The following is a 20,673-nucleotide window of genomic DNA, read 5'->3' as shown; positions in this document are numbered from 1 at the left end:
TTCCGTGCCGTGACCACCCCGATAATACCATCGCGTGAAAGTAATTAAATTACTTTCACCGATATGTGTTTGAGCATGGTATAGGGTATCCGTAATAGTTGCCAACTCAGATGCGAAACGAACAGATAACGCGCCGGGCGTGAAGATTACGCGGTAAGGGAATCCGTAACGCTTAGAATATCAAATATAGGGGAGACTGCCGAGGATGTCTTTGAGATAGGTTTTGCGGTACTATATAGGCTCATGTTTGTAATGGCCGCTATCTGAGTGATGACAACGGTAAATTACCGGTTTAGCCTGTTGGCTGACTAGATAATTGATATATATATATATAAGGATCTGTAGAATGCGTTCTTTGAAAAAGATACGTTTCTACTCGAAGAAAGACGGGAGCGAAGGAGAAGTTGAAAGGAACCGAACAAACTTCACACGAAAGTTGTAATGCAAATTAAGTGATTGGTCATGACCTATTGTAAATGTATTTGAAATAATATATTATACACCAGTAGAATAAAATAGTTTTAAGAAAAGTTTTTTGAAATAAGGCGAAGTAGTTGCGTACAACTACGCATTGGCGGAGTGAGCTCAATATCGGGGATTATCAAAAATTGAAAGAACATTCGGTGACTTACTCATTCAAAGGTAGTTAATTACCTATATACAATATTAATATAAGTTCGACAAATGCCAAGGCAAGTTATACTCGTATGGCGTATCTAAGTTTGTGTACGTCAAAACAAACTTAATTCGAAAATACATAGAGATAACTACATTGTCCGGAATCCCCTCAAATAGATCTCAGCATAGCGCTGTATCCTTTCGATCGTTCGCAGTAGAATGATCTATTACTCTGACTTTACAAAAATCACTTGGAAGAAGAACTTGCGGTTCACAGTTATTTCATAATTTTTTGCAATATACTAAGTATGCCACGCAATATATAGACTATTGACGAGTGATAAATTTTAATTGTTATTTGTTTCAAAATTGGAAATAATTAGTGGATCGGGATAGCTTCTCAAAAAGAAAGATACCGCTGGAAGTATAGACATGTAACCTCAATGTCGAACAACGTCAATGTCGAACGGGGTCTTACGAATAGCAGTGAGTCTCATCAGCCAAAAGAAGGTACCAGGAAAGCACCTCAAAAATCTGTAAAATAGTTAAGTCATAAACCTGGCATCGGCAAATCAAGTACTTATCACATTTTAAGACGTTACAAATGAGAAAGTTCTATTCTAGCAGTGCTAGACGCCATCAACAACGATGGTGTGGATGATTTTACAAATGTTACTCGGAAGAAAATTTAGGGGCACAACGAGCAAAAGAGCATGTGTGGACTAATTAAGTTACGCTCAAATTAAACGGTGCAGTTAATTGACATAACTTCACTTACTGGGCAGCTGTTGGTTCATCTGTTATACAGGAAAGCCATGAAAATTTACCAATATATACAGTGTGGTGCAACGACTCAAGAAAAGGCTTATTTGGGCCAGTTTTTTTTGATAGTGCAGTGATTAATCTCAGTTACGTGAACCTACTGCGTGAATGTATTGTCTTTATATCCTTATCAGAATCCTGCGAAGAGAGAGTTCCTGCTCGTCTCCCGACCTGACCCCAATAGATTTTCCCTTACAAAGATACCTATAAGATGAAGACTGTGCCCGAAAGTCGACGACACCGCGATTGAGTACGAACGCACCACGAGAGTAAACGAAATGTCTGTTGAAATACGTTTACCAATAGTCCGCCGTCATTAACAATGTTTTGACCAGAACGATCATAAGTTTGAGTACTTGCGGTAACAAGAAAATGTACATATTTGATGTAGATTTTTTAGCAATTCAAATGATAATTATATACAAATATATAAAAAGATGTGAAGTGTACATGTTTTTGGACGCCCTGTATTAACCTAAACTCATCTAATGCTATAAACTACATGTAGTTATGTGCACCGACAATATTCGGGGGTGAACTCAATTGATCCTTTCAAGCCGACCATTTGAAGTAGTTGCTCCTGTAGTCTTTTTCATTCCAGTATTGTTTTTAGGTAAAAAAAAAAAAAAAGCTATACTGAAAATTTACGGGATGTCGTTTGTACTCTTTGAAAGCTAAGCGAATGGAACCATCAGAATAGGCCATCACATCCTGTGCTTTGTGGCCATGATTTAAAGAGAGAAATTTCATTAATTTGATTTTTACCTACAAATAGGCGTTTAGTTTTTCCTAAAACTAGAGTAGGGAGAGTGCGGGGTCGTTGATATCTCATATAGTAGTCTGAATATCGATTTGACATTGACACCGGTTCTAATCATACAAGTGATATGGCCGTATGGGTAATTTGTTTGTCTGTATTAGCGTATTTCGAGCATTACCGTTGATTGATACTACGAGATCGCGTTGGCTCTACGAAACAAGGTCGATTAATGATACCATTATACTCATGTCGCTTCATATTGAAATCAGGTGCACCTTATATTCTGATTTCAATTTACCTGCACCATTCATTGGTGACACCCTTTCTGGACCTTAACAGGAAACGATCTTACATTTACCTCATTTTGAAGGGGAAACCTATCGTCTCATCTAGCTGAAGCCCTTCTCAGACAGTCGTTATCAAAAACTTATCCGCTGGCATAGGTTCTTAGTAGAACCAAAAGCTCTTTTTCTTACTTGTAAAACATAGTTCGACAATGTTTAGGTCATGCTCCAGTTTGTTTTCAACACTTGCCTTTAGGATGAAATATGTCAAGGGTCTCGTATCCTCAATCCAGTAGAAATCAACGTTTTACCGTTGAGTTCGACAATGCTTTATTCATCTCGGTTACGAAAGATGCCGTTGCCCTCCAGTTAGAGGACAAGAGCAATGCCGCCAGTAACAATGAACGTCTTGATTCGCAAATATCTCATTGTGCACTCTCTGTTATGGACGAAACGGTTAGTATCTTCTAGATTTTTTTAAAATTTTCAGCTTCCCCTTTCCTAGACTCCCTGATTTTCTGCAACCGTTCCTGGTACCTGCTCTGATCTTCTGTCACCTTTATTCAATACAAGCGTTTGATCGTGTCACGGGGCTAAACTGTCACCTGGACGTCATCCGTTGCCATCCCATCCACTGAGAACTTCGCTAAGTTCAGGTATTCCTTTGCTCCCGCATTTTAAAGAGGGTTTTAAGCCAGCGGGAGTAGCCGCTCGTCCCAGCTAAGAAGTTAACTCAAAGAGAAAGAAGACGATTTCAACGACTATAACGACAATGAAGAAAATAGGCTATGTTGAAAAAACAGCGAACATTTTGGATTGTTCTTTGTTGCCAGTTGCACTGGTCGCTGTATATCGACTTCCCCTGTACTACCCCAGTCACGATCTCCCTTTCACAGGCATAATACTTTTGCTGTCACTGCTCGCTGTCCATCTCCTGTCGTCTATAGCGACCGCAGGCTGCAGCTGTGCTTCGAATGCGCACGATTACTATCGGAAAATAAAAAAAAAAAAGAGCGAAAAAAGGCCGAAAAACGTTCAGACGAGAAGTTCAGCTCCGAAAAAAAGGATCGGATCATATCCCAACTAACTGCTCTAGACCAGATTTTCTACTATGCACCCGCTTCCCCGTTGCCTTGCTCAGACTCGGCTGAGCTGATGGCAGCTCTTCAGCGTTCGACGGTAAGGAACAGTTTTCACCAGGACCGCCGACGTTTCGCTTTATGTCGGCCTGATGATGCTGCCGTTTACAGGGTTGCTGGTCAGATGAACAGAATTAAATGTAAATACTAGAGCGATGGTGGAAAATTCGAAACGAGCCACTGGCCCAAGAGCATAGAAAAAACTAAAGAATTCTGTCTTGCCAACCACGCCAGAAGCAGCATTTTTTGTCTATCACGAAGCTGTTTTATCATATATGTCTTGTCGTATATAATAAATATACTTCTCCTTTCTGAAAGACGATGTTGGTTGGAGATACGTTGTACGTTTATTCATTTTTGTTTGGTTTTAATCAAGTTTATTGAAGCCAGATTATGAGCTAATGATATAACAACCTGGTTTTAAGGCTTAGAATGGAAATAAAAAACCTTTTAAATGTCAATAAAGATGTATCTCGTTATACTGTACAAATAAAACTAAGAGTTACTCAAGTTCCAAATGGTGTCTCCCCTACATAAATGACAACACTTCTCTCATTGCGGCCCAAGCGGTTTATTGATTGAAACATCGATATATATTACCGTATATCTATAAATTTTTCATCAGCGTGTGAAAAAGTTCACAGACTTAATACCTCAGTACTAAAAAGCACGATTATCAAACTGCAACCGACAAATAGTCCCTTCGTACGCTACAAATACGTCAGTGCATCACGTACTGGCGCGTGAGACATTGCACCCACTTCCTGTCTCGATATATTTATACTTCCCAATGATCAGGAGTACGTAAACTAGCGTCATAAAGACGTGTGCATGGTCAGTGGTCATAGTGAGTTTCTGGCTAGAAAGCTGACGATCAGTCTGTTTTACGAAGTGGACAGCAGAGTTCTGTGTGAAGGTAGTGAGCGCTGGTACGTATGTCTGTGTTACACATACGCCAGAATTATGGAATAAAGAACATGCACACACATATATACGTGTATAATGGATTTAGTAGTGGCTGTTGAGCTGGACAGCGTTAGGCTGATGAATAAGTTTGTACAGCCATGTAAGCCACCGTAGTAGGCCACTCATAAACCATCATCAATATCATAGATTACCTTCGTAACATAATTCATTCGATCCTCGTTCTTACTTGAACAAAATCAAACAAATTGTGGACCCTTGTCATTTACGAGCCAGTCTGTACAATCATCAGCTCGTAATATGGCTCATCGTTTTGTTCTTCATGTAAAACTGCATGATACGAATATCAGCCCGTTTCACTGGGACGGAGCAGAGGGTGCAAATCATGGATATCGTTATCGATTTATTAAAAGATAAGCTGGTCTATGATGCCTCGAGCTTTAGTCAACAACGATAGCCGCATGCAGCAATATATGGTCGGGGCAGAAAACCAACGAGGAACAAAAGGGGGAATTAATACGGATAGAAACAGATTTTGTTTACGAAACTATTACGACCGACAAAATACCCTGCATCAAAAGTTATATGGGTCACATAATTATACTATGAGGATCTTTTCGCATGAGCTGCAAGTTTTCAGGAATTTCACCTGCACAGTTGGTCTACTGCTCAAGACGCCTTGTGGTTTAAGAATGCATAAACCATCTATAACTTGTGCACGTGGAACACGATGTTTTCATTCCCTCAATACAACGACCGGCTCACTTCGCCCCTTCGATCTTTCGGATCGTCTCCGATAGCTTTTAGAAGAACGACACGATCAGCAACAATGCTACTGATTTCTACTTAAAAATATTCTTCTGGTGTGTGGCTGATTCGAATCCTGATTCTCTCTGGCCACTGGCCTCAATGAAAGGAAATGATGCGAAAAAAATTATTTTATCGTTTTAATGCCTCCATCCATATTTACTGTGTTGGAAACGAGGCTTACAACTTGGAAACAGCCTGTGACCACAGACATTCTTCGTATTGGAAACTGCCCCGGGTAGTCGTCAGTGGGTACGTGGTGTTCGTCCGAGATCAAAATTTAGATGTCAGAGCCCCTCCATTGTGTTAAAAATCAAAAAGTGCAATTCAGAACGCCGTCGTCAAAAGTATGATACCGTTTTTGTTTGAACATCGCGACGTACTGGAAGCAGCTCACGTATCAACTGAGACCATGAATGATTGATTGTTCCTGTTGTTTTTTTCTATTCCCCATAATAGTACTCAGTTAATTACGCATGTCAAGGTATTGATGGCGAACACGTTGATCTGGTTCGGTGTCCGCTGGAATCACTTTTAATTAGATTAAACTTTCTAATAGTCATAGGGTAAACAAATAGAGAGCGTTGAAAAAATCGAATCGTTGAAAAAAAAAATCGAATTACCAGCGGAATCATTGTAAAGACAATTATTCTTTACTTATTAGGATGGGGTTCAAAAGAGAGCTCGAAGCATTGTGTCTCGATTTTTCAACTTTGTATAATTTCTTTGTATAGTTCTGCGTAAACACAGTCGGTTTAGATTGTCCCATAGACAAAAGTTAATGCGTTCCCAATATGCGGCCTACCTTTATCGTGTGTGCCTGGCAGTGGCGAAGATTTCGAACAAATGGACTTGTCATGATCTGATCGCTACGAATAACTCAGGCGGGAAATGTATCGCCCATTTGTAACTTCCAACTGAATGATATTGTGACAAGGTTGCTAATTAAACGTATGACGTTTATAGCAGGCCATTAGGCATATGGGCATGTAGCTGATTTAATAGGAAAGCAAGGTCATCAAGTGGCCCGGCCAAGGTCGGGTACTAAGTTTCCAGCTATCGAGTTGATGTCTGACAATCCTAATCCGTATCAAGCCTTCCTATGTCTCTGTGCCTGTGTTTAGAATAGAGCTTATGTCCAAAGGCTTAGAGGAAATTGTCTGTAGTTACTGTGTTTGTAATAGGTCACTTTGGATTACGCTTCTACAGGTATATTGGACTAGGAATAAAGAAGGGTATTAGTCGTTACTAAGCTTCTGGCAATTGACTGTCGCTTACCTATATAGTGGAAAATGGCTGTATTAAATACACCGGTGATTGGTGGGAATTATAGTGTATATACAGGGTGTATGTCTAGACTAGTTTACAGTCATAACGTCGCTATCGAGCTGAGACAATACGTGAATGATGGCACTTACCAATGACAATATCCCTAGCGTGACGCAGGCCGAGTAAAGCTCGCAGCAGAAGACACGAGTTCCATGAATAAGTGCCATACTCCAACAGCAGTGAAAGCATTGCGATTCACTTCGGTGATACATTTTGATTAACGACACGCAGTCAGAAACTACTTGTTTTTAAAGGACCGACCGACGTTACCTCTGCAGCTGAGAAGACTTTACGATTTAACGAAGACCTCAAACACTTTGAAAAACAACGAATATTTGACCGCTTACGGAACCGCAAGGCACAGCGAGACAGCGCTTTGAACAGAGTAGTACATGTTGGCTGGAGGTATAGCGCTTCAAACGGCGTTGGCGTAATGGAAAATTCGAGCTTTTAGCCCTGCATGATTGAGCGCTATGCGTATTAGGTGGATTTCCATTTCTCCAATTAGCCGATTCAGTGGTAGAAACGTAAAGTTTTGCAGAAACTCGCTCTTGTCGTACTCTCCGTTCTTGTATCCGGCCGAATGATCGGGGATGACGATTTACTATAGGAGACGTGTTAGACGTTCTTTGCCTTTATCTCATGGCATAAATTTCTACCCAAAAATTGGAGATCCTGAAGGCCGCTGAATAGCAGTGGTATTGTCCATACGATCTACTTGTGCGCGGCAGCGACACTACATGACACGTAGGCTCTAGATGTCATTTAAAGACGAGATAGGATCGCAGGTAAAATATCTCAGCTCACTGTGCTGGAGTCCACTCAACGCAGCGGTCGTTTCCATTAGCTACAAATCCCTCGCTTTTCTAACCTATCATTATTATTCAAAATACTTCCCTGACGATCGCAGAAATATATCTTCAGCTATCGGACTGTGGCGTTCTGTCCGGTGAGATCGCCGTAATCGGGAGTAGTATTTCTCACTATCGCTTCTCTGTGGCTGAAAGGCTGTGTCTCGATGCAACCGTCGCGAATGACATCAATAACCCAAGCCGAAACTCAATGGCGATCGTTTTGCAGTGGACTGTCGTAAACAATACTCATTTTAGACTTCGTGAAGTGCATGCGACTGCGCTCATATACTTCGACACCAATGAAATCGAAGACTTCGGCGTCTGTCACCGCCAGCAGGGCGAGCGAAGACAGATGCAGAGTCACACTCGGCGATCGTGTATTTTCCCTTGAAAAGTGTTAGATATTTATCGGAGCATACTTTTGCAAATGATCTGCTCTTCAACGTCTCTTCGTGTGGTGAATTTTCTCGTAGTTCACTTCGCTTGCATCAATCCTTAATGGATGATGGGAGGATAACCGACAGGTCAGTCCCTTCAAGATCGAACTATCCTTCACAGATTACCACTATTATGTATCATAAACCAGACCAGTATTTTGTGAACAGAGAGAGCTTCGAAGACAAATCGTGGGTCGATGGCACACGATGCTCTTTTTTTTTGGGCTAACCAAACGACAGTCTGAAACGAATTTGTCAACTGTAGTTTTTTCAACTAACTTTCTGACGTGGAGCATCAAAGTAATGCCAATGCTATTTATACGCATGCCAAATAATCAATCACGTTCACATGGTTAACTAATTCTTACTATCGTTATTATTGGCGCTTTACTCAGGATCGATACTTAAGCCTTCCCATACTTCCGGTGTCAAAAACAACACTAGAATCAATAGATCAGTCTTGCTCGTTGTAACTCTATCTTCATCGTGGCACCGCGGAAAGTGGAAGTCCTGAAGGTGGGATTACGAACGACGTATGGGTCGTTGCTTTGAGTACGGTACGAAATGGTTCAGACAGAATCGCCAATAGCTACAACTCACTCACATGATAACATTATATTCGTTGACAACTTAGATGGAAGCTTGCTTCTAGATAACAACTATATATCCATATGTACGCGTATTTGTGTCTGTTACGCTGTGACTAACAATGGGATCACGTCACGCGGCAGAGACGCCGTAAGTTTATCAACGACAATCGGAACTGTATCAGCCGCAACGAAATAGCCTCTGTCACTTTTCGAAATTCACATAGCACGGTTTTACAGCTGTGTCACCGTTGACGCTTTAGATGTGCTCTAACCTGAGACATGGCTCTCACGTTGACTACTGCCAACTGGCCGCACCAAGCGCGAACGGAGGCCGTGCTGGACGCGCGGAAGCAGAGTTGTGGCCGTACTATCAATATCAGAGTGAGACGACTGAAGACCAACGCGCTAGTCTTCGACGGTCGTTCGAATCACGCCAAGTCATCACCTGTACGAATCACAATTAAGCCTGGGTAGAGGTGAGGCACAAGTAGTCAATACAAGGGATCACTAAATGTTGTCAAAGAAGCTAACGGCGTCAAAAAAAAACCCCCGTCGTATACGTAACGCCTGCAGGCTGTAAAGAGCTCTGTTCAGTGGCCGTCTATCGTGGCGCTGCCGGCTAATGTAAAGTTGTGACATTTCATCTGGCGCTTAGTTGGTCTTTGGCGGCTTCAATATTGCGAAAAGTAGTGACGTTTCGCGCACAACCTTGCCAAATGAATGGATGTATCAGCGGATGACTGCTGAGTCTATGCTTGCGGGGATGGCTCGCGCCGTTCCACTGTGGAATAGTTGGTAGCAAATCGTTCAGGGAGCAACTGGCAGTTACCCTCGCCTCTACTGCTCGCCCATCGGCACAGCGTACCTTGTTACCCACCCGGGAGCAGCCCGGGGACTGAAGCAATAGCTGAGCGGCGGCATTAGGTGTTGCTCACTTGCGACACCGGAGCAAGGGTAACTATTTAGTTGTCCATCAGCGAATCACAAGTAGCGAGATGATCAGGGAATGCCCTATAACTAGATGCTGTGACTGTCCGGATCAACCTGCAGGAGTTTCTGTAGAAGCAGTGACAAAAGGGTCAGTGTACTCACTCGACAGAGCTATACTTCTGCCCTCTATCAACCATACCACTATAAAAATACAATATATCGATATCATGAGCAGTAACGCATATGGATTCTGAAAAGAGATGCGAAGGCCAATTTAACGGATCTGTATATCCTTGGCTCTGAATCAAGTTAGCAGGGACTCGAGTGTGTTCACTGGAAATATTTCAAAGTACATTAGGACCATTTCGAAATATCGATACATAAACTAGTAGCAATAGTAATAGTGATTTTGACTACTATTATACGATAGCTAAAGCCGTAAACACTTACTCTTCTGTTGGCTTAATGATACTAACGTGGTTCGAAAGTTTATCTGTTCATGCCTGATGCTACTCCGATCGTCAAGGATACTAACGGTATTTGATCTTTTAAGAGATTATGAGTATCACTGCAGTGATACTACTCGTTTTGTCCAATTTATTACTCACGGAACGTTTTGTCACGACTACCCACTTCTCTCTTCCTTCACAGGATTTCTCTGCGGAAACTTTGAGCGGACGGACCCTTGAAAGACATTCATCGAAGATCACGCAGTCTCTGTAATTGGTTTAGCAATGGCCAGTGCAATGAAGATTTTTCTGCGACCCAGTCCTTAGACTGACGAAATATCTAACGGTAATAGCGGACGCGAAACTCAAAACCTAGAATTCCTAAACATAGTTGACATGCTTTGGAAACCAGGCTCCGATACGACGGAAGGTCTGCTTGTTTTTCGTCAAAGACAGATTGATCTTAAAATGTGATGGTCATTAGCTTTGTTACGATCATTAGCAGTTAACGATACTTGCACGATACGTATAAGATACGAGGTTCTCGCGATGGCGCGGTGGTAACGTGTTTGCCTACGAAGTTTAAGGACGCTCAATGAGGTGATCTAAGATTGAAACCAGGCGCGATACGCTTCGTTTCGTGTTGAAGGAGGACAGAAATATTTAGTATTGCGCAAGACCGTACCAGTCGTAAACATTTGAAAAATGTATGCCGTAACGGAAAAGTCTAGCTATTTCTTGTTCCGCAACCGCGTACGAAAACTGTTTTGCTCGTATATCTTGCCTTCACAACAGCTAGGCCAGTTCAAATCAGTTCAGAATAAATGTCTACAGACTTAGATTAATAGATTGCGACTACTTCCATGAAATACTGACTTTACAATATAACAGTAAGTGCGGACTTCTCTGAGATGGTTAATGATAGCTTTACAATTTTGTCTTCCTAAAATGTCTTGTCTTCCTAAAAAAAAAGCCATAAAACATATAGCGATGTCAACTTTCAGTTAATAGTCATGTTAAACTTAAGAACAGCCTCATATAGAGCTTCCACATGATGAAGTGTCCCTTTCAGGCCTTGACCAAGCTTAGCGAAAAAGCACAACGACCAAAACACCGTGATAGAAGTGAAGTTGAGACTGTTGCATTCGTGTAACATCTAACTATGGCTGAAACTCAACTCTGAATCTGGTAATAGAGAATCATTTCCTTTATTTTGCTCAGTTATTAACTGGCCAATAGTATCTCAAAAAGCCATGAGTGTAGGAAGAGCGTCTGGTTAAACTTGAAAAAGAAGACAGATATATGCGTGTCATTGTAGAATGTGAGCGCTAACTTTGGACGGAACTTGTCAGCATGGTCTGATACACTATAGATTCGAAACTCTATTATTGTCACACTTCGTTTTCAAATCATGAAGGTGAAGTTCGCTTGAAGTATTACATTTGTATAGGATCAATCTAGGTCGTATCAAGTCACGCACAGTTTTAACTTTCAATATAAATCTTACGTTTCGTATTTAGCTGACTTCGGATGAAGCCTTATGACGAATCAAGGCATATTTGCTTTATAAACAGAAAATTTTGCTATCCATTGTGCTAAATTTCTATGGTTATAATCTTAAGCGTGCTCTCTATCTCGTTCCGTGTTTACACAAAATTCTAGATTTATGGGGTACATCTGACTGCGCTTGCGTGGCCTTCAAGCGAGCCAAATCGAGCGCTGTTCCTGTACTCGATCACCTTGGGATGCACTACCTTACCATTAGGAAAGACCACATGGGCAAGGGTTTCCGTTATATTCAACTTGCTGGTGTCAGGCCATTATCATAAGGGTTCGACTTCGGTTCTCATCCACAGCAAGCCATACGTTTCCATGTGTATGGCCGTAAGAACAACGCTGTAACAAAACGGTGTTTTGCGTCCATATCGCAGTCGTCCATATAGTTTCGATATGCGATAAGCTAATCGTCGTCAGGGAATGCGATCTGCTTAAGGGGCCTTTAAAATCGGGTTGTTTGATCCACGCGGCGGGCCATCGGGGACTGCTGTGTCCTGTCGAACCTAACGACTTCAGTTTAAAGCCATTAGCTGTGGAATAGATTGTAGAAGGAGGGAGGCGGTAGCGGTTGAAGGGACGAGGTACACATTACGATATCCTTGTCGAGTGTGACAGCGCACAGGCGAACAAGAGCCTCTACTTTCTTTTGAATCATACGGATGACAACATATAGGCGTTCGCCGGGTCCGACTTACGACCAATACAATAAGTAATAATGACAATATTAGGGTTGTCGTCGGAATAAAAGTGCTAATTTCGCAATTGTCGATGCCTCGTACGTATTGCATTATAATCCGGTCGTCCACCGTTGATGGGCCGAGAATCGTATATGGTATTCCTTAACAATAATGAATTGATTAAAAATCGTATTGTGACACATTAGGAACGTTACTCTAATGTGAAGAGATGGAAGATGTCGCAGGAATACAATTTTTAGGACAAGCAGTAAACTCAACATGCAACTACGAAAAACAAATCTCTTTTCTTCTGCTGTATATTATGCACCTACGGTCTATCAGGACTGCGCCAAGTTCAACCAGCTGGTGACTAGATAGTATCGGTGGCTAGGAAGCTGCCACACAAAGCGTCCAAAATCTTTCGTTTAGAGAATGAAGAGCGCTGCTCGTTTAAGCGATACGTGTAACTCCAAATTTCTATCATAGGGAGCGATGTTTTCAATGTACGATTTAATTAGTAACTGCCAAGTCTGACAAACCGGTCCTACTAGTGTTTTGGACACTTCGATGCAAGTTCATGCAGAACTTACCTTATCATGTCACAATCGATTGCATTAGTCGTACTGTCGCTAAGAGTTATCCATTTTCGAACTTGAATAGATGTTACGGTTTCGTTTAATTGACCACTGCTAACGGCCACGTCGAGCACCACGAAGCACAGTGTATCTACGCCTCGTTTCAAACACAAATTACGTGACGTATCCGTAGGTAAACACGTCACTGTTACACCGTCGTCAAGACATACCCGCAACGTGCTACCATACGGTTGCTTTATTTGAGTATTGTGAGCACTTCGTTCCCCGGCGTGCTACCTGGTGCTTTTCCATTACGATTTCCCAAATTCTGCGACATTCGAGCCGTGTCACATATTCCTAAGCGAGAACAAAAAATCATGCTTGTTGTTCAAAAAACATTGAGATTCTAGCTTGAAACAGTAGAGTGCGGACGGACTAGCGTTGGCTCACCTGCTGCGTGAGTTATTTTGTTTCTGCTTATATAGGGCCGCTGGTACAGCTCCGAGCAAAGCCAATCTTTTTTCGTAAAATGCCACCGTTGTATGACTCCAGGTGAGCTCTGTGTACAACAAGTTGCTACTTTTGATGTCCAGTTTCAAAACTGCATTATTCATCCTTCGACTTACGCTTTCCGATCTCCTGACTTGTCTAGGTTGTCCTAGTTAGATTGGTTTATGTGTCTACTAGCAGCCTGAGCTGGGATGGCTACTTTCAGAAGCGCTACACGTCCGGTTGAGTCTCAAGGATCCTAGGTGTCTATAGGCCTAATAATACCACGATTGTCTAACAACGTTATGATTTGACAGGCCAGAGTGAGATGTAATATTTGGCTCAATGCGTGTTGTCTACAGGAGAAAGAAAGCCAACTGCTGAATTTGCCATATCCATTGAGAATTTTCTTTTACGCGTCTGGCTTGGCCCTTCAACCACGAAAAATTGTGTTACCAGTCAGTTGTTTACACTACTTAGTACAATTTGAACGAAAAACAATTAAATTACTGCTTAGCAATAATTTATTTCGCCTAAAGAAAAGCCCGTTTATCGTTGGAAATATGTGTACAGGCATTAGTTCACAGCGCGCCATATCACAAAAGCGGAGAAAACGTTAATTGCCAATAGCAACAATGTGTTCTCTCTCCGTACCGCTCAAGTGGCCCAACCATCTTGTTTCTAACACGTAAGCGCGACGTGTAAACTCTAATAATTGTTTATCATGCGGTATATTGTAACCGTATCTTTGTTTAGTTATTGTTACTTCTTCTATTTGCCCGTATTTTCACAGCCCGCGCCTTACTGCCTTAGATGTAACGGAAGGGCTTAGACTTAGAGAGGTCGTGATCATTTTGTGATCAACAAATTAGATCGTAGTTTGTATCCTTGACTGGTTCTGGTTTACTCGTGAAAACCTGCTCTTTCGCATAGGCCTAATAAAACCAACCAGGGAGAGCGAGATCTCAAAAACATATACTTTAATATGCCATGAGAGGGTTGGCGTGTGGAAAAGATCGACGATGAGATCGATGTCGTAACCCTCAAATGTACTATATATATATATATATATATATACAAAGAAAAAACAGTCTCAACTTGAATACTGCCAATGCCGTAGGTAAGTTTAGGTGAAGGAACTTAGGAAACCTATGTTGAACTGTCAGAGCAAGTGCCTAATAAGCTCTCCATTAATGCCCTCACGATCTTTAAGATCGAAATGTGACAGTCACTTTACCACTTAGCCGTTCGGATGGAAATGGGGTTGATCGAATGATGAAAAATGTGAGTAAAAAAAAAAAAAAAAACCGCGTGAAATCAATTATATGGAGCCATACTCTAAATCGAAGGGAGTTGTCCCTGTCGGAGGGGTTCTGATGGGGGTTACAGGAATCTTTCCAGCTAAAAAGAAGTTTTTATATCTGGTCCTGTCGGTAAGTTAAATTTGCATAAGTTACCCTTTATAGGAAACGAAGTGTGTTGACACTCGGGTTCAAACGTAGACTATCTCAGGTGCCCCTAAGTTTAATAGACGAATACGTTACTATCACATCAGAATGAAACTCCAATGTGCCGTGCTGGCTGGAGCAGACTTTTCTCCGCACTTGTTGGAAGTGTTCCGATGTTTTTTATTGTTCAAACGGTCGAAAGCGCTCACTCATTTCATCATTCGATCAACCCCATTTCCATCCGAATGGCTAAGTGGTAAAGTGACTGTCACATTTCGATCTTAAAGATCGTGAGGGCATTAATGGAGAGCTTATTAGGCACTTGCTCTGACAGTTCAACATAGGTTTCCTAAGTTCCTTCACCTAAACTTACCTACGGCATTGGCAGTATTCAAGTTGAGACTGTTTCTTCTTTGTATATATATATATATATATATAGTATATTTGAGGGTTACGACATCGATCTCATCGTCGATCTTTTCCACACGCCAACCCTCTCATGGCATATTAAAGTACTTTATTTGTCTAGAGTAAATAAAAAAAATTAATAGTCTCGAGTCGAAAGTCAACCGGTGTTCATTTTCAATACGCCCAGGACTCATTATCCTAATCTTTCAGCCCAGGAGACTTTAGAAGTGATAAAGTTCAAAGCGACAAACTTACTTGGTCAAGGCTAAACATCACATTCAAAACATTCATGTTCACACTGTGGAAAAAGGTTTACGTGGCTCTAAGTATGTAGGCAACAATAAAACATTATTTTATTTTCAGTATTTGTACCTTAGAAGGTGGAACTAGCTTACCCTTTAAAGATTTTAGTTTACAGGATACACGATAAGATCTTTAATATAATTCCTGAGGCGGAATTACCTATAATGGCTGCGGTTCTTACAGATGATTTAGTAAAATCTATGTGGCAGCTGACATTAAATCTTGAAGAACTTTTCACCTATATGGCGCATGTCTACTAAACCCTTAGTAATCGACCTGGAGACAGCGGTCGCGCCGCGTGAGGCACACGCCCATCTCGTTGCCATACGACAGGTCTTGGTCAGGGCGAACACGTGATCCCGTCTCCCTTGAGACATAGCGATTGCAATAAACGTAAACTGACTAGTTTTGCTTGAAGGTTCAGTGCATTGCTGCCAAAGAATGTCTAGAAAGCCCGCGTCATTAGGAGGAACGATGCCGGAGCATGACTGCAGATTGTTACTATTTCCTTCCTTTTGTACTCTCCTTCCAATCCGTCACGAGTCAGCACGGCCTTTGCTGGTCTCAGGCCACATGTGCAACGGGTATATATCGCCTGTTAGTTCCTCGTGGTCATCACGGCTTCGAGCGACACAGGTCAACGCTTCCATTATACATTGATCAAGTACACTTCTGCTCAGGCCTTGAGCTTGGTTGAAACTTCTTGCCATTGAACCTGCATAGAGGGATGATCGAACCTTTTCTAATGCCTTTTTATCTGGTCAATCATCTGGTGTCAGGCAGCACGTTGACTGATATTTTAATTTCTTTACCTGTGACTCACTACGGTCATCAATCCGATTATGTTGTACAGAGGGGGAAACCAACTAACCTTATGAACTATGGGCATTTGCGCGCACATATTTAAGGTTAAGGTGGGCCGGCCTTTTCACGATTAACACGTATTGGGAAACGGTTATCGCTGGCTAGTGATGACTAATACAGACAAATATCGACGACAGAATTGGAAAAATGCTGTGGTTTTCAACCGTAGTATCTCCGTACTGGTGAAAAAAAGACAACGATTTATACAAACATACGTATAGTACAGCCGTTTAAAACTAGCGTCGAAAAAATAAATTTCAAAAGGAAATTTCTCTAGCTGACGCATATTTAGGTGCTAATTGACTTCTCATTTATTTAAAAGCATATGGCTAATAGCTCAAGTAGAACCCAAAACGCCTGGACAGGGAAGGGTCCTCGTGTCTGCTTACGTTATTGGACAGTGTATTATCCTGGTGGGTGACTGCTGGGAGAAAATTAGCTTACCTTCGACATTTACACATGTATATACATATAAGCGTTGTCTGAATCGTCATGTCCCATGGGGGTCCTACATACTGATGGGAATGGAAGCAATGTACTTTACAATGACTGTGACAGTATATGAGCATGTTAAACCGACGCACTGCTCGCTCAGTTGAACCAGCAACAACTTGGGGTTTGAGAGAGAGATCTACCATTCCAAGGGCAACTTCTACCAATGTCCTAGTAAACAATTCGATAATATTATATACTGTCTTATCCATTTCTCCTTGTCACGGACGTCGGTCCATGACGACTACGTGGTTATTTTGAAGAAATGCCTTTAAATAATTAAGCAAAGCTAAGTTTATCATCTGCTCGATGAAAACACTTATAACCTGATAATAAGAAATAACTTTCCTTGGTAATAAAAAACAACAAAGTAACTTGAGAAACATGATAAAGAACTATCATGATGCCGGCCGCATAGTTTATCCCCGAATCATAACAGATGATAATGAGTCAAGCTAAGTAAGCGCTGAGTAAATTACTGGTTACGAGTAACTTTTCGACATACTAACCAATGAAGTTCTGATTTACTTTCTCAAAGACACTGAGTATGACAGGGAAGTGTTTGTGATAGGGTCCGATCTAAGTTTCGATGATTCCGATGAAGGAAAGTTCTTTAATTGACGTTAAATAGCTTTTTATCATCTGACAATCATGCCAAAGGTAGAACGTGGAATAGCGGATATCTTACGTCTACAAGTACAAGCTTACGTAAAGAGACCTCGACGTGCGACAAAATTCCTATGTGACTACGTTTGTTTTACCTTACAAGACCCTTCGATCGTATTAAACCTTATCAACTTACTGGCAGCTGTCACCATGAAAGACTCAGTCCTGTGTTGCCAAATCCTTTTATTGCCAGCATAATAACACTATATTCATTAGGCCCCTTGAGACTGATTCAGCCATTTTACCCAAGAGCAATAATAACAATAACAGTTGAAGTCGCTACCCACATAGTTTCTGATGATCGATTGCTTTCAAATGGTATGAAAGATTCCGAAACAAAGAAGTAAAAACAAGAACCATCTTATTCAAATGCTGACAAGCTCAAAAGCGACTTATTTGAGACGGTAATGTACGCTTACAAGCGCTGTAAAGCATTGCAAAACAGGTTATAAGATGACTGGCAAATTGTGACGCGTCGGAGGCAGTGAGAAGAAATGGCTATATAGAGGTAAATGCAATTACATATACAAAGCGATAGTTTCTTTGCTTTTCAGATAATAACATCAATAAACAAAACCGTTTTGTCAGCTCCATTGTATCTTCTGCTGCCGACCGTAAAAGGCATATAGATGTGATGTCATGAAGGTCTAATACTCGCTCGTTGCAACGTTAGGACTGGTCTTAAATCAATGGATTCAGTTAACTTCATGAAGATATGTAACATTTAGTAGATTCTGTTGTCTCTTATTGGTCACAAGTTCTGTGACGCAGAACTTTGCACCGTTGTTTCTGACGTCTTATTTCTTTTCATTTCATGGCCTCACCCTTCATTACAGAGCTTGCTTCATAGTTGTGGTTGCACGGTAGAATACCTTCACTTGAATACAGTGCAGCAAGACGCCTGATCCTGCATATAGGAACCATAGAGGCCTATCAGGCCTCACAACTTCCAAATACGTGACACACTGTGACGTTAGCATGTCCCTGATTTTGCTTAGTGAACAGAAGGATCATATTTGGTATTATCTTAACCCTGACTCTAATTTGGCTAAGTAATTAATGAAAGAACGTTTATTATGTCTAATCTTTCCAAGTACTAAATAGTATATGCACGTACAAAGATCTATTTCTAAATGATTATTTAGTTGTTGAAAGTTGCTGTCGCATTTGTATTTTTATTTTTGTTCGTCTTATACCGTTAACGGCGGGATTTTTCCCATCATGTTAGTTTTAGCTTGTCACTCTTTTCTACTAGTCTGTTTCTATTTTTATCATATTATTTTCTAGAGACTGACTCTAATATTCCTTTTGAAAAATGACCTCACCGCCTAGCGACCTATTTTAGAGTCCCCGAACAGCTACGCAGGACTCAACCGGCCTACACCCGCCATTTCTACGCTGCTTAGTTCCGAAACAGTGTTTACGTAGTTATTGCTTCTATGTTGTCGTTGCCTTAACATCTTTCTGTGTGTTATAGATCGTATGAGGTCACCTATAGAGTAGCATAAATAGGTTTATCGTCGGCTTTAAGTACCCATTCGTCGTCTGCTTAAACCCCGAAGGCTGGATGTATCGAATCTTATATCTCAATAGCAACTCGCCCCTAGTCGCCACAGAAAACTTCCCTTCCACTGCCCTTTCGCTGTCTCCCCGCGCAGGCCTTATGTCTTAGAATGTCAGCTACAATACATCCGTTTCTTAACATGTACAAAAGCACCTTTGTACATTTTGGGGAACTGGTTAAGTCACAGCAAAAACAATGGGACAATTCGAAAACTTTCGGATGCCCAAATCTCAAGAATAACTCAATTCATCTAGCGTCCTAGTTTTTGGCAAGTCAGTCCCCACCTTAACCAAAGCCAGATAGTAAACAACCCTTTCGCCGTGGCGAAATATTTTATATAGCCATAAATTTATTGAGCTCCGTAAAAAAGTTCGCCAAATGTGTTCTTCATAACGAACAGTGCCCTTTATGAAACATACTAGTTCGTCGCGTCTATACCAAACAGGGTCATGTAAAACGCAAATGACATAGCTGATGAAGTTTTCTCTTATTACCCTACGCTGACCACTAAGCCTCTTCAGTGTATGAAACCTGCGAATGAAAAGGATCTACGGGCGTGAGATAGACAAGAGCCCTTTAGATGCCGGCCACCCAGAAGCTTCGGGCCTTCGGGTACATTAAGCAGACGCCTGCTTTACTCCCGTCTTGAGCTTATTTAGATACCCGCGGTAACCAAGGATGTTTCAGCCGATCTAGTTTTACTGTCCTTTCATAACCATAGCCAGTATTGGTTCTACGGATGGTGGCTGTATGTGACAGCAGAATGTAGCAAAGGCTGTAACTGTGTTGTCAGGCTAACGTCTGTCGCACCTGAGTCCATTAGGTAGTCGCAGAGAAACTCATATGTACGTTTTGTTTTCGTCTCTTATTTCGAGACCAATGAGATCGCAACGCATAGCCGAATTGCCGCGTTGGACAGCATAAAACACTTTCTGTGTCTGTTTATCGCCGTGTCGTTCTGTGCGTCTCCGGCTGTTTCTCCTTTTTTGACACCTACTGAACGCAAGTGCTCATAAGCTTTCAGTCACGGCCGTCCCTAAGGCCATCGCCAATTGACTGATAAATTTCAAGGTGTCAGAACGTACGGGGAGACATTGTTGGTGGTGGCCAACACACGCTGTACACGTTGAACACACGAAAGTTCGTGAAGTTCGATAAAAGTCATGAAACTAATAAGCCATACTAGTTCTTCTGGTAGAAATAACCTTCACACCGTTTTTGCTATCCAACTCTTGGCGACGTTACCGTACATAATAATGCAACCGGCCTTCTTTCTCTGCGACAAGGCCATAATTCGTCGCTTAGTTGAGTCGTTGTCCTAGTTATTTGAACCTTAAGACAAGCTGGGGGCCTGTTTGCGTTATAGCCGTTCCGTGCTCTCGCCAGCCAAGTAGAACGGCAAGCAAGCACTGAATACGCTGGGTATGGGAATACGGCTGTTTTTTATTCTGTTTACACATACATAGAGTTACGGACGGCCATTCAACAGGCTAGGTGTTTGGCAATGACAACAATAAAGATATGGGAGAGAATGAAAATAAAAAGTTAAGGTGACGAAGATGGGCGTGCGACTGGTGCGCAGTTTGGTCCGAAGGAAGAATGTGTTTAGGGAAATACCACTGTAGTGGATGCGATAGACGAGGTGTGTCATATGGCCTTCAGGTTAATGTCCTTTTTGTTCGGACGC

At 41.6% G+C, this 20,673-nt stretch overlaps 2 long non-coding RNA genes across 3 annotated transcripts in view; one reads left to right on the top strand and one right to left on the bottom strand.

Annotated features, from left to right (window-relative positions):
* Positions 1-6,912, bottom strand: part of LOC147758311 (uncharacterized) — a 29,208-nt gene extending 22,296 nt beyond the window's left edge. The window contains exon 1 of the long non-coding RNA XR_015319320.1: positions 6,773-6,912. This is a non-coding gene — a long non-coding RNA (uncharacterized LOC147758311). The remainder of the gene's footprint in view (positions 1-6,772) is intronic.
* Positions 2,120-20,673, top strand: part of LOC111242838 (uncharacterized) — a 36,806-nt gene continuing 18,252 nt past the window's right edge. The window contains exons 1-3 of one of the 2 annotated variants that reach the window (XR_015319319.1): positions 2,120-3,140; positions 3,381-3,663; positions 10,146-10,289. This is a non-coding gene — a long non-coding RNA (uncharacterized LOC111242838). Of the gene's footprint in view, positions 3,141-3,380; positions 3,664-7,926; positions 8,062-10,145; positions 10,290-20,673 lie in introns of those variants that run through there. The other variant, XR_002670176.2, reaches the window with a different exon arrangement.

The sequence above is a fragment of the Varroa destructor genome, unplaced genomic scaffold (genome assembly GCF_002443255.2).
Source record: "Varroa destructor unplaced genomic scaffold, Vdes_3.0 BEIS01000001.1, whole genome shotgun sequence".
In the NCBI taxonomy this organism is placed as follows: domain Eukaryota; kingdom Metazoa; phylum Arthropoda; class Arachnida; order Mesostigmata; family Varroidae; genus Varroa; species Varroa destructor.
The sequence above is the reverse complement of the archived record's forward strand: the minus strand, read 5'-3'. Positions and strand labels throughout refer to the sequence as shown.